At 36.2% G+C, this 14,516-nt stretch overlaps 1 protein-coding gene across 6 annotated transcripts in view; it reads left to right on the top strand.

The window, feature by feature from the left end:
- Positions 1-14,516, top strand: part of Btk29A (tyrosine-protein kinase Btk29A) — a 666,915-nt gene that overhangs the window by 557,419 nt on the left and 94,980 nt on the right. The gene's annotated exons all lie outside the window — the stretch shown is intronic.

The following is a 14,516-nucleotide window of genomic DNA, read 5'->3' as shown; positions in this document are numbered from 1 at the left end:
CACGCTCCGTTAATATGCATTAATTATTTATGAACTAATTGTACAATTGCAAAGAATCTTCCAGGTTGGTCACAAACAATTTGGCCTCAGTTTGAACGCATTTCTTTTTCACTTCTAAGTAATGCTTTCGGGCTAGATAGTGGGGTAACAAATGTATGGGTATATTAATTGAAGTTGTATGATATTCAAGAAATCATTCCTGAATCGGTTCTGTGTGCTTTATTCCCTTGCATGTTATCTATACCATAAAAGCGGTAGTTTTTTTATCGCGTTCAGGAACATTAATGTAAATTAGGTCCTTTGCAAAAATGACAGTTATTCGTTGATTATTATTATAATTATATCTTTACCTAAAATACAGGGAATTTTGTATGTCACTAGGGGGACACTGTTATTTTTTCAGGTGCTGTTTATCATTGATTCTTTAGGCACTTCTGTAACAGTTGAGACATAATTCTTGATTTTTCTGTTTTGATTTGCAATTGTTTCTCCAAAATACATGTGTAATATGTGCTGTGAGACCTGTAAATTATGCGACATTAAGAACCCCAGCAATTGTTAAGTGTTCTACAGTACTGTGCTTGTCGACTGTGAATTTCTGTGAATATAATCATTGTCAGTTTTTATTTACCCACGGTCTTTACTTGCCGTTTAATTCTTATTCATTATTTAATTAATTAATTTATATATTTATTTATTCGTTTGATCACAGAAATTTTCGTTATAGCCTTTTAATCTTATTTACTAGCTGTTTCAGGGCACTTTTTGAGGTGTTTAATCTTCAGTAATAAGAAGTTGCACTTTTATTTCAATTTCACGCTTTTTCAAGATGAGATTCCTATCGGTGGAGTTTTTACTTGGGTGAGGCATTTCCATGGAGGAACCAGGTAGGCTGCTTAGTGGTGTTAATAATAGATCCTTTGACCTCAAAGTCCTTATGGCTGCCGTAACTGTTGAATGTAATCTTAAGGTTGAAGGTCTCTCTCTCTCTCTCTCTCTCTCTCTCTCTCTCTCTCTCTCTCTCTCTCTCTATTTGTCATCACTGATTCTGAGAAGACAGCGAGTAAAGATGGAATGTAAGTTCTTGTTACTTTCCGGTGTGTATGTATTTTTATTAGTCATATTTTGCCTTCATATTTTTTGAAGTATCATCATATGGGGCATTGTTGAAGGGTCTTTATTGTTTTCAGTTTTATGAAAGATTACAACTTTGTGTTGATTTAATGTAGTTCCAACCAAGTAATGAAACAACACTATCAGCGATGGTGACGCGAGATTCATTAACATGATTTGTCGCCAAGAGATGATTATTAAAGACGGTGGTTTTTCGGATGCTCATTGTAATGCGCCGAGACTAGCCACATGCCCTTTTCCCCATTCTCCAATCTACCAATCGACCTTGGTCCGCTCGTACCTACCCAATATCTTTTTTTTTTCTTCTTCCTCATTCACCGCTTCGTCCTCAGTAGGTCATCGTAGAAAGTTCTGTTGGGAGATATATTGAAGAGGCTTCAGATGATTGGGCTTTGTGCAAAGTTTTTCGGGTCATGGTAGAATTTTTTCTAATAAGTATTGGAGAATATTGATGAGTGTTCTTTGTGCGTATTTATTTTACAATTACTACTAATAAAGTAATAACTGGAAAAAGAAACTTCTGTCCTAGGTTTGTAGAGTAATTATATAGGCTTTCATATAACTAGAAATAGTAGAAATTTAATTTTAACTCCCATCTGTATTTTTTTAAGCTGCTCAAATATAAATTTTGATCCATATTAATATTTTCAATGGAGTTTTAGTAAAATATTTCGGCAGACCAAATCTTAAAGAAACCAGTTTCAGTAAAACTGCTGATCTATATGTTGAATTTTTATTTTATTTTATTTATTTATTTATTTATTTTTTTTTGCATAGCAGGAATAAAACGTTCAGGAGTTACAAATGTAAAAGTTGAATTGAAGTATTTCATATTATATCACCTCAGGCTTTAGCAGCATAGTTGAAGACCTAAGTATTTTAATGCCAAACATGAGTTTTTGAGGTCTAAAACACGTTTTAAGAGCTCAAGGCTGACATTTGGAGTTACGGCAGAATTCTTGGACAACTGGAAGCGGAACCTGAGAAATTGTAGGTTGCTGTGTTGACACTGAAGCAGAGTATAGGAGACCTGGAGCACTTATTTTTAGACATCGAACCACCCAGATGAAGTAAAGGAGTTAAAGTTAGTTAGAAATTTTTAGTGCGCGTTGAAGTTCGCCTGTATCTGTAAGTGAAAATCAGTGAAGCCCAGTTTTTGAAAAGGAGCTCATGCATATATAGAGTGAGCTATTGAATGGATGGTTTTACATGGTATGCTGCTTCGCACCTTGAAACCAGTAATAAAGATGCTGATGTCAGGATTGAATTACGTCGAATGTTAATTCTTAAGATTATGATGAAAGAAAGAATGCAGGGTAATTTGGTACGAAATAAAGATTTTTAATCTTTATGAGATGTTTAGGAAATGATGCTTATGAGGTTTTTATGTAGATCATATAAATTGTTAGAAACAGGATTTTATTCGTTGATCGCAATACTCCTAAGTATTATAAGGACAAATGCAATTTCAACCCATAAAATATCTGATTGAATTGGGGTTTTCCTGACGTATGGAGCAGCTCCAGACAGGCGTGCCACTAACGTAGACAGTTCTTTAATTACTACTGTTTTATGCCGGTAGTTACAGAAATGGATGAGAGATAATTATACGTACTAGCATTTAACGTATCCCCTTGTTAAGCTTTAGTAACTAGAAGGATTTTAGACTGTTGTTACCAAATTCATCGCAGATCAATCGTCGCAGTTTGTAAAGAAACAGTAATATGTTGATAATTATAAGAAAGTATTTTGCACTCATGGAGATTTAAACTAGCCAGTAAGAATTTATCTTGACCAGTCTCTCCTCTTGTTGGTTGTTCGTTTAGATTAAGCTTCCCTGTGACAGCACGGACCCTTGACCTGAAGCCGGGAGTAGAGTAGGAAAGGTTTGAAAAGGAGTAGGAGGCCAGGCTGGGACGGACCCTTGACCTGAACCCGGGAGTAAGGTAGGAAAGGTGTGGAACGGAGTAGGAGGCCAGGCTGGGACCTCTGGACACTGCTGTACCAACAGAGACGATTATCTTGATAACTGTATGAAAATGTGCTTTCTACAGTAATATGCCTCCATTTTTTTCGTTATCAGAATTAAAAATATGGAATTGCTGTTTTCCATTTATAGAAATGGTCATGAAATGTGAAGAATTACGTCGTTGACCAAAAAGAAAAACGGTATCACAAAGTTGTCACGAAAATACGAAGCACTATATGGTAAGAATTTCAAAAATATTTTAAGTCTCTCTCTCTCTCTCTCTCTCTCTCTCTCTCTCTCTCTCTCTCTCTCTCTCTCTCTCTCTCTCTCTCTCTCTCTCACACACACACACACACACACACACACACACACACACACACACACGCACACACACACACACGCACACACACACACACACACACACACACATCAGAAGAGAGGAGTATTCATGGCGATAATCTTTGTCAACATAAGTTCCTTTAAAGCGATAATCCTCAGCATATAAAAATTTCTTGTAAGGGCAATTGTTTTTTTTGAAGAAGACGCCCATGACACAATAGATAGTTCTGGATTTATCTGCTCGTGGAGTCCTCCCTTGATCCTCGTCATTCAAATTTACCTCAGTAAGCATCAATCATCTTGTGTTCGCTGGGGAAGGACTTCTTTTTTAGTAATGAATATTTTGTCTTCATTAGTAAAGTAGTTCTGGTAAAAAATATAAAAAAAAAGCTGTAATGATTCCATGTAGCTGTCTCGAAGAAGAAAAGGGATATAATCTAAAATTGTTGCATGAAATTCATCAAAATTTAGCTACCGTGGTATGATTTACATTAGGCTGTATGTTTATACCCGGTGCGGATATCTTGTAGAAAAACATTTATCGTAGGCCTAAGAGAAAGCTCTTCCTCATAAGTTCTCCTTCGAAGGTTATAGTAATGCAGAACGTTCCTCCAAGATTCAAACATGAACCTTTGCAACGTCTCTTATGCAAACAGGAAGATTTCCGCAACAGCAGCTTGTATACATTTATTGTTTTTTAAGAAGTGAGATTGCACGGCCTTGGCTCATTCTCTTGTCAGGCATGATGGAGAGAGTGTATTCAAATTTACATATGTTGGTGATGCGCTTGTTCTTTATGAATGAGTTGTAATGACGGGCGTAAAGTAGTAACCATTACAGTGGTAGTTTCGTGAGTATTTTAGATAGCTCGGGATTCTGATAGTTTTGCATACAGTCCGTATCATCTGCTCTTGCCCCGATCCTCCCACCATGCCTGGAACGATTTGTAAGAACTTCCGGATACATTTTTCATTGTGGAAGATACTTAGACGGTCATGGCTGCCCAAATGAAGTTCGGTCATTGCAAGAGGGTTGGCGAGGATTTTTTTTTATTGATGAAATAACAAGGACGCCTCTGTAAAAAAAAAAAAAGAGAGACAAATGATGCCAGTTTAACAGCGAAGGGCAGAGGTTTCAAAACTCTTCGTAAGGAATTACATGCTGGAGTGATCAGTCGGGGTCATCCTTGAGGTCGTGGCTGAGACACTGTCAATAACATAACGAATCAGAAACCCACAAGATTCCTGTGTATAACTTGTTTACTTGTAAATATTTACATATTACAAGTAAACAAGTTATACACAGGAATCTTGTGGGGTTTCTCTTTCCATCTTCAGAAGAAAACTGAAAGAAGTTTTTGTTTGGTTCAACATAACGAATCATTACAATAAGAAGGAACCCTTTGTCATTTAGAAGGTTGCGAGATTGCAGGAAAGTTATAGTAAAAGGATCAGAAAGAAAGCCTTTATTTTTTAACTCTATCAAAGAGTGTACTCGAAGGGCCTCCACAGATATGACAACAACAGTGTACATGTACGGATGAGTTTCATAAATTTTGAAACGAGCAGAAAAAAGCTAACCCAGCTTAACAAAGCTTTTGTTATGAGGACTCCTTCAAAACATGCTTCCGTTATTTTCGTGCAAAATACTGTTGGGTCTGAGGAATTTAATTATCAAAAGTTGAAATATTACTGGGAAGGTAGAAGGAGTGTATAGGTAACGTTGAAACGAATTCAGTTTTGTCGGTTCCATTGAGAAGTATCTTCTCAAATGTAACAGGATTACTCATTTTGAAGTGTATTTTATCTGTGAAATTTTGTGGCAAATATCTCTCTCTCTCTCTCTCTCTCTCTCTCTCTCTCTCTCTCTCTCTCTCTCTCTGGCAGGGCCTCTCATATTGCTCATATAATCCCTGTTTTATTATCTGAAACCAGCAACTATGGTTGTCAACAGCATCTGACTGAAAGAGGCTTCTGCTCCTGTCCCTGAACGGTGGCTTATTTTTTTCTTTTCATTTTCGTTAAAGATATTTGATTCTTATGACTTATGTCAGTGATTAATTAAAGTTTAATCTTTACTCTAGACGTTATTTATCTTGTACTAGCTGACCAACCCGGCGCTGCCCGGGAAAACTCTAAATGACAACCAATAAACTCTCTCTCTCTCTCTCTCTCTCTCTCTCTCTCTCTCTCTCATTCCTCTTAAGATAGTTGGTTGAGTTACATTGCCCAGCATTACTGACATTTTATATTTCACCACTTCTCACCCCACATTCCTATCAGGGCTGAACTTGGACTTAGAGGGCATCAGGAGTGTCTCTATTCATCCCAGTGATCTCGAAAACTATGAATTAGACTCATTATCTGTCATTTTTGACATTTTATTTTTCACTCCTTCTCAACCTCACCTCCCCACCCCCCCCCATACCTATCGGGGCTGAACTTGGACTTACAGGGCATCGGGAATTCCACTATTTATCTCAGCGACCTCAAAAACTGTGGTTTAGACACTAATATCTGTAGTTCTCGGTTATTTTTTACTTGTCACCACCTTCCCACCCGCTTCCTATCGGGACTGAACTTGGACTTAAAGGGCGTCAGGAGTGCCACTGTTCTTCTCAGTGACCTGAAAAACTATGGATTAGACACTAGTATTTGTCGTTTTCGGTTATTTTTATGTCACCCCCTTCCCACCACCCTCCCAATGGGCTGAACTTGGACTTGAAGGGCATTGCGAGTGTCTATTCATCTCAGCAATCTCGAAAACTATGGATTAGACTCTAATATCTATCGTTTTCTGTTATTTTTACATCTCCCCCGTCCACCCTTTGGTGCCAGTGATGTCTTAATCCCACAGTGTTCTTTCCCAGATTGTAAGTCATATGTACACCAGGTTTGGTTGAAATTGCTCAATGCGTTTCAGAGTGTATGTGAAACATACACACATACATTTATATATATATATATATATTGTTAAAAAAAAAGTGACCTGGATTTCGGATCAGATGCAACTTAGAATTGGAATTTATACCATGAAGTATACAAAATAGTTACCTCATATTCACTCACATATATATACATACATACATACATATTTACAAGTACCAAACATACGTATAATGTAGGTGTTATTGGTTTTATTGCGAACTCTCTGTAGAGGAGAATAAAACTGGCGTCGTGTGGCAATGATACCTTTGCCTGTAAGGTGAGCGTGCAGGCTATCGGAGTTGCATCGCAGTTTCACACTTCAGAACCACGCTTCCTCTCTCTGTCTTGCTCTTGATTACATCCACCTTCGTTTTGTCTGTCTGATTGTCTGTATTTTGTTTGTTTATATCCGTGCTCGCTCCGGCAGCCTGTCTTCTCGTCTCATGTTTATGATAGTTTAATTATATATATATATATATATATATATATATATATATATATATATATATATATATATATATATGAGCGTGTGTACGTGTGCGCTTGCGTATGTTTGTTGAAGGATCGACATATGCAATATAGGCTAAGTACAGCTCAATCAGTGTTAGACATTATAGAAATAAGAGAGAAGACGGTATTTCTGTCCATACGTACCTGCAACCATTTGTTTTTATGTTTAGGTAATAGCACCTTGGCATTATTATTCATTTGCCGTTGTTTACGGTAATGTTCTGGATTTTTCATATCCCGCAGTTTTTTCATGTGTGTCATAAACAAACTTACCAGCATCAGTTAACAGACGTTGACAAAGTCTGTTCATATCGCTTCGCAAAGCATGAAGTGTTCTTTTACTGTTGCCATCTTAGGTACAAGTAGTCGCATTTTCACGATATTCTGACGTGGGAATTTGAAAAAAGCACAATAACCATATCGCGGACTATTAATGAATATATTTTTTCTAAGGGGGTATGTTTTTTCTTCTAGCATTCAAACAAATAAACTTCTGGAGTGGACCTTTGGTTCCAGTGATTAACACAGAATGGTTTTCTTAATTGCAGGTAAGACTGGCGACCGGCGAAAGACACCAGGTACAGTTTTCAGACAGTTTCGAGTTTACAGTAACTCGGTGACGGTTTTACTTACAAGACTGTAAATAGGTTACAATAACGCTCTAACAAACAAAAATAAATGAATACAGTGTCTTTGCCATTTTAAAATCACAAGACACTGAAAGTGTACATGAACTTACTCACTAAACAAATATATACACGTAACTACTAGGCGATTTTATTCCAGTGCCTGTCCTTAGATTAATCAACGCGAGGGTTGAATGTACAATTGCCTTGATTGTTCCTGAGCATCTTTGCTTGCAAAAGGTTTTTCCGTTTACAGTTGATTTAAAAGCAGTTTTTCGAAGTATGATGTTCCAAATCGAGGGGATATATATATATATATATATATATATATATATATATATATATATATATATATATATATATATATATATATATTTATGCAAGTATGCCCTTATCCAGCTGGCGCATTCTGATAACATTGTTTTGGAGACCTCATTATTCCAGAGGTTAGTTCCTGGCACGAACCATAATCAGTTTTTGTTAACATTCTACAGAAGGAATCTCGACTGTCCTCGAAACATCTTGTGATGTAGAGGATGCCAATTTAGATATTTCCTGAATTCATCGTTTATCTCAAAGCATTGTGGAAAAAATAAAAGTTACACTTAGTCGAAAATGTTGATACCTGCTACAAGCACTGACACGTGCATCAAACAGGAATTTGTGCACCAAAGTGGAAATGCACTCACATTTAAACAAGAGTACAAAATGGATGGAACAGGTGGATCCCAGCAAAACAATCAATACACAGTAGAACATTAAAAAACGCTATAGACATACAGTTGCCAAGCAAAAGAAAGTTACACACTAGGGAACACCTCCAGTTTTCTGATTAATGAATCTTTTACACAAATGGACTAACATACCTGTATATAATATTGACCTAACCTCGGACTGTACACTTTATTTCAAGACTCTGTGTTATCTGTCATAATATGTGTGAAGTAAAATGTCTCTCTTAATTATTTTAGTTGTCAGGGAACTGTTCAAATTAATAACCATGCATGTTTAACAAACTGAGGTCTGTCATGTGGTATTCGTGAAATCAACTGTTTTCACGTGTTTGACTCATTTATTTACGTAATATTTTTGCTTGCATTTTTTTCCGAAGTGTGCAGTCAGTATTACTTGTCTGTATATATTTTACTGTTATTACTCTATGATAAAGCAGTTGTACAACCTTGCGAGGCGGAAAAGAATGGGAGGTATAAACGGGAGGTATATATTGTGTGAAGTATGTTGTGAATGAAAAGGTTCAGGTGGTCTTAAAATAAGAGAGGAAAAGGTAGACACATTATTACTTTTAAATATAAATCTGATAGACTTTGGAACAACTATTTTTATGAATCAAATTTAGGTTGAGTAAGAACAACCCTCTCTCTCTCTCTCTCTCTCTCTCTCTCTCTCTCTCTCTCTCTCTCTCTCTCTCTCTCTCAACGCAGAGAAAAACACTAAAAGTCCGTCTTCTTAAAAAGGAGGAAATGCTTTTTTTTTTTCTTTTATTTAACCGTCTGTGTCCTTCTTTGGGTGAAGAGATAGAGTCGATTTTAAATTCACGAGAAAGAAAGAAAAAAAATTACCACACAGAACGCATTGTTAAGATTCGCTAACAACGAAATTTAGTGAGAAAAACCCTGAAAAATTTGGCAGAATCTTCTAACCTTGTTGCAGTTGTCACGAGCACCCAAGATCAGTTGTGAGAAGAATGTCCTCGGGAAGGGGGTCGTGGTTGTGCAGTAATCAAGGCTGCTGTTGCTACTCAAATCAAGATCGGTCGGTGAAGAAAAGTATTTATGAAAGTCTTACCGCCTATAAGTCAAAACAGGTAGTTAAGGGGAATTACGGAAGTCTTAAAATATCATTAGTGAAAATGATTTTTATTTATATATGTCAAGGGTTATATAACTGCATTACAGTTATTATTTATGATGTGTAAACGGTCTTATTTAGCAAGAAAAAATCCTGTACTTGACTAGCAAGCTTCCGCAGGACGGAATGCGTGTAAAAAAAGCTAGTAACGAGGTAGAGAAGAATAAAAATATCCACACGTGTACTAACAAATATCAAACAGAATAAAAAAAAAAATAAGCAAAGGTAATAAGGATGCCTTGTTTATTCCAAGGTCCGTAGGCAACCATCTCTGATTTTTTCTTTACAGATTTTATTTTTTATATATATATTCCACCAGGTACCCCAGCCTGGGTCCTTGTAGGATTAAAGGCGATTGTGGATTGTGAATATGCTTCTGGTGTTTTGTACTCGTTCAAGGAAGTTACTGTCACCCTTCGCCTAAATTATGGACTTATGAACTATGGAATTATGAAGTTGCAGTGACATTTTTATCTTATTTAAATGTAGTTTTTCGTCTCCTCCCGTAGCCTGTCCAGCCGTGAGTGGCGGGAGCCGTTGACTTGATGTGATCGAAAATGACCATATAATTACCTTATTTGCATGAGCAGTCATGTACAGTATGTTATCAGTCTACAAAACAGGGTTTTAATGATTTTTTTTCTAGTAGAATTTATGATATTACGATGTAATTATTGAGGGCATGCGCATTTAGGTTAAAGATCTAGCTCATGTCCGCATGGGGTTTAGATTGAAAAATGATGGTTTGTTTCCCTTTCTCACTTTTTTTTTTTTTTAGAACAAGGCTTCTTAGTTTTCCATCTTCCATTTTCATAAAACTGTTTCATATCGAAGCCAGTGATTTTTGTCATCGTTGGCTGATAAAGCAGCCCATAGGACAAGATCAAATGTAAATATCCCTATTAACTATTATGTAACGCAAAAATAAGTATATTATAAAAAATGGCAAAATATATTGAATGATGAATATGAAAGTAATTTATTAAAACAAATAATACCTAGTGTTGGAAAGTGTAGTTCGTCATACCAAAAAGAGAGACATAGGCAAGTAATTCTGACGCGCCTCCGAATAGTTCATCAAGGACATTCTAATGAATAATCCATATAATCCTTCTCCTGAATGCTCTGAGTGTAAAATATTGACAACAATTAAACATTTATTGTGTGTGGGTCCAAAGTATAACCAGCAGCGAACATAAAATTTTGTAAATAAATTGATGATTGAAATTTTGTCAGACACTTCAACAGTTGAAATGAATTCAATTATAATGTCTTTGAAAAATTGAATTTAATTGATAAAAATACTAAAAATTATATTAATAAAATCCTTCGGGCCAGCCTCGTGAAAGCTGGTATTCAGCTCAGTGGTTTGGTAAAACTATTTTATCTTAATAATAATAATTTGTCATCGTTGTCAGCCGTTTTTCTATACCTATTCGTAGTACTTCCCTGCTTTCTAAATGGGTTAATACGTCAATATTGAACTGATTTGGTCACCTAATTGGCGTTGTCATTCATTACCCAGTAGACAGATGTGCTGCAATTTCACTTACTGTGTCTCCCATTTGTCAGCGGATTCATTATACTGCTCTGCTTAATGACGAATTCTCGTTCACCAGAATCAGATAACGGATGCGTTTGAAGGTACCTAGTTCTTGCTGGCTTTTCTCTGTGGCCTCAGTGTTTGTTTGTTGTTGGATCGAGATTCCTATAGCGCTAATTAATGACGCCGTTATACCATAGTGATCCCGTAAGGAACTACGCGTTCGTGGGAAACCGACCCGTTGACGGAATAATGTGGCAGTTGGGCAATTAAGCACGCGTAATTGCCGTACTCCAAACCATCTGCTGCCAGGACCTACTGCCACGCTTTGAGAGACTTAAAAGGCATTAATGACCTCTAATTGTAAGGTAATTACCGGAATACGGTGACATTCGGCAAGAAAAACATGGCACATTTCCCGGTGATGTTATCCGTGTCGAACAGTTTGTGTGTGGAATATTTGGATCCCCCTATTTTAAGTAGGTTGATTGAATACATTATATTTACTCAAGACCTGCTTGTGTGTACACGATGACGTACGTTTATACTGACTTGAGCATCCCAAGGCGGATGTTTGAATTTATGTGCATATATGAAATATGCATTTATAAAAACATTAAACCGCTAAATTCTCACTACGCTCAGTAACGTAAAATAACACCCAAAGATTCAGTTGGTTTGATCTCAAGTAATACTGTCAGTTATATTTCATGGGTTTTCGACAGCGAACGGTTTTCGTGACCGATTTTCTCTAGTTCGGGGGCCCTTGTAAATGTATAGCTGAATTGAACAAGCGAAACGAACTCCCTCCCTAATTTTTAGGAGGAATAATTTAGCGCAATAGGTAAGCCATATTCATTTGTATAAATTGTTTGTTTATGTATCACATCGTTAATTGCTTATGGCATTATTTTTCTAATACGAAAGTTTGGGACGTTGTGTTTGGAAGTATTCTAAAAATGATTGAATAGGACCGGTTTAGTCTGCTGTACCTGTATGACTTGGGTTTAACATATCAATTGAGAAATTATGCTTCAGACTTTGATAAGTTTTATAATTCAAAACAGGTTTTTTTTTTTTTTTTTTTTTTTTTTTGAGCCCAACATATCAAGGTGACATTTTTAATGCATTATGTAGTCAATATTCATCGACGGACAAATGTAAAGAATCCAGTTTAAAGCTCATTAACAGATCATTACGCTTCGAGGTATATAATAAGAACTTATTAGTTTTCGAAGAAATTGTCAGACTTGAATATTAATCCCTATTCCCCTCTATAAGATTACCTTGGACAGCCTTGAAGTGAGCGATGAGCAGCAAAAGAGAAAACCCCTGCGGAGCAAGTTTCGACGAGGATGAATAGCAGAAGAAAACGACCTTGAGACGCCGACGATTATCTTTAGAATCGATCAAAAAAAAGATAACATTGAGAGCTTTAACATCCTTCTTTCGAGGGGGCCTTCGCTCTTCTCCGAACTTATAGATCTATGGTTTTCATGTCGTCACGATAATTATGTCGGTCATGAAGAGGCTATTAAGATTTTAGAAAGAAAGAAATAAGGAAAATGGAGCATCGAGGGAGGGGCCTTGCCACTTGCTTCTTCTGAAGTTCCATAAACGCTCTCTCATGTCGAATGGTGGTATGTTTTGCCCTTCTTTGGTAAGCACTTTTTGCTGTTTTGCTTCCCCCGGGTATTTTGATGGAGGTTAGACTTCCTAAAAGCTTTAATTGAATGATTCGTTAACAGGGTGATATTCCCCTCCCCCAACTTTTTTTTTTAGGCATACAATTTAGGATGCACTTTAGTCCTTAAGGTAAGTTCTATACCTAAGGATATTTTGATACTCCTTCCTTTCATTTAACCTCCTGTGTTCCTTTACTCTCGCTCATTTCTATGATGATCTGAAAGTGAAAGTTGAACATTGTAGTTATTTTTCTCTTCTCAGTCTGGTCGCATCCGGTATTAAGGGTTACCACGCTTCGTTTAACCCGCTTGGCATATTTGCATTAAGCACTGTCGACAGTAGGAGACACTAGGAAAGTTAATGCAGTTTATCATGTTATAAGGATTTGGTAAAAGTCCCCCTGCAGCATGGAGAGGTTTCGAATTTTGACTTTCAACAGATCAGAATTGCACTTCATAATTCAGTGTTTGGGAGAATAACGGTTTTGCTTGTTAGTTCATTTTTGGGTGGGGCAGTTGAGGATTTAAGGTAGGGGGTGGGGGAAGGATAAAAATTGGGTGGAGACGGGAAATAATCTCTCTCTCTCTCTCTCTCTTTCTCGTGCTTGTATCAAACCTACATTCTCTCTAGTTTTTTGTGATGCATATTTTTTCATTGTGAACATTTCTGTTAAAGATTCAGACGGTCAGTTCTTTATCATTATGCTTTATTAATAAAAGAATGAAAATGCACTTTGGCTTCAGACATTTGCGTCATTTGATTCATAGCTTTGAAATACGGTATATTTATATATTTTCGACTGCAGAATTGAACAATCTGAGGAAAATCTGAATTGACACCTAAATCTGTCGAAAAATATTCATTTTTATTAACATCTTTGGTAGCCCAGTGTGTATATTAAATGAAACTCCTTTTGTATATTTCTTGCGTTCTCTGTTATTTTCCATCGTATTCAGTGATTGCTTCACCTACGACACGAAAAGGCCTTCAGCTCTTGTAAAATCACTTCCTTATTGCCAATTGTTTTGATGAGAGAATCGACGAACAAATAAATACCTCTAAATAAGTATATAAAAATGTCTGATCACATTTCTAAGTGTATCTAAAATGAAATCCAGAGCTATCATAGTTGAATGATTGTTGAACTTGTTTGGCTCTACGTCAAGCTATATGCCAATAATAATAATAATAATAATAATAATAATAATAATAATAATAATAATAATATGCTTCTGTTGATTGATTAAAAAGATCAGTTATCAAAAATGTTGGAAATAGTTTAGTGTCAAAGGTGTAGAAGAAGGCTTCCCAGTCTCTGAATTATTTGACTCCTTGCGTGCCGATCTTGGGGTCACCTAAAGGGAAAGGAACAACTCTTATTTCATCTGGAACGGAGCCTGCATTGTTATGTTTAGTGTAGTTCTTTTCCAGAAGCGGGAACAAATGAAGTGAGCAATAAAATTTTGGGCTGTGTAATTGTGTATTACTTTTTATGGCGGGTCGTTCACGTTATTTCTTTGGTATAGCAGCTTCGAAATGTAATGTTTTAGTTTGATTTTAGTCATTATTTGTGTGCAGAAATCAAGTGAGTCTGTTTTTGTATAATTGACGTTATATTTATATATATATATATATATATATATATATATATATATATATATATATATATATATATATATATATATATATATATATCGTAACTCTATATTATCTCCAGTTACTTCGCTGGATTTGAGATAATTCCGCGTTTGGTCTCTGCAGTATAAACATGCAAATGTGTGGCTTATATATAGATGTATAATGTGGGTGTGTGTTTTTGTGCGCGCCTACGCGTGCATTAATTAGTGAACATACATGCAATAATGTTTCTCCACTTTTATACATTCTTTTTCTGACGCTTGGCTGATAATATA

The sequence above is a fragment of the Macrobrachium rosenbergii genome, chromosome 50, assembly GCF_040412425.1.
Source record: "Macrobrachium rosenbergii isolate ZJJX-2024 chromosome 50, ASM4041242v1, whole genome shotgun sequence".
Taxonomy (NCBI): domain Eukaryota; kingdom Metazoa; phylum Arthropoda; class Malacostraca; order Decapoda; family Palaemonidae; genus Macrobrachium; species Macrobrachium rosenbergii.
This window is presented reverse-complemented; position numbering and strand designations above follow the sequence as displayed.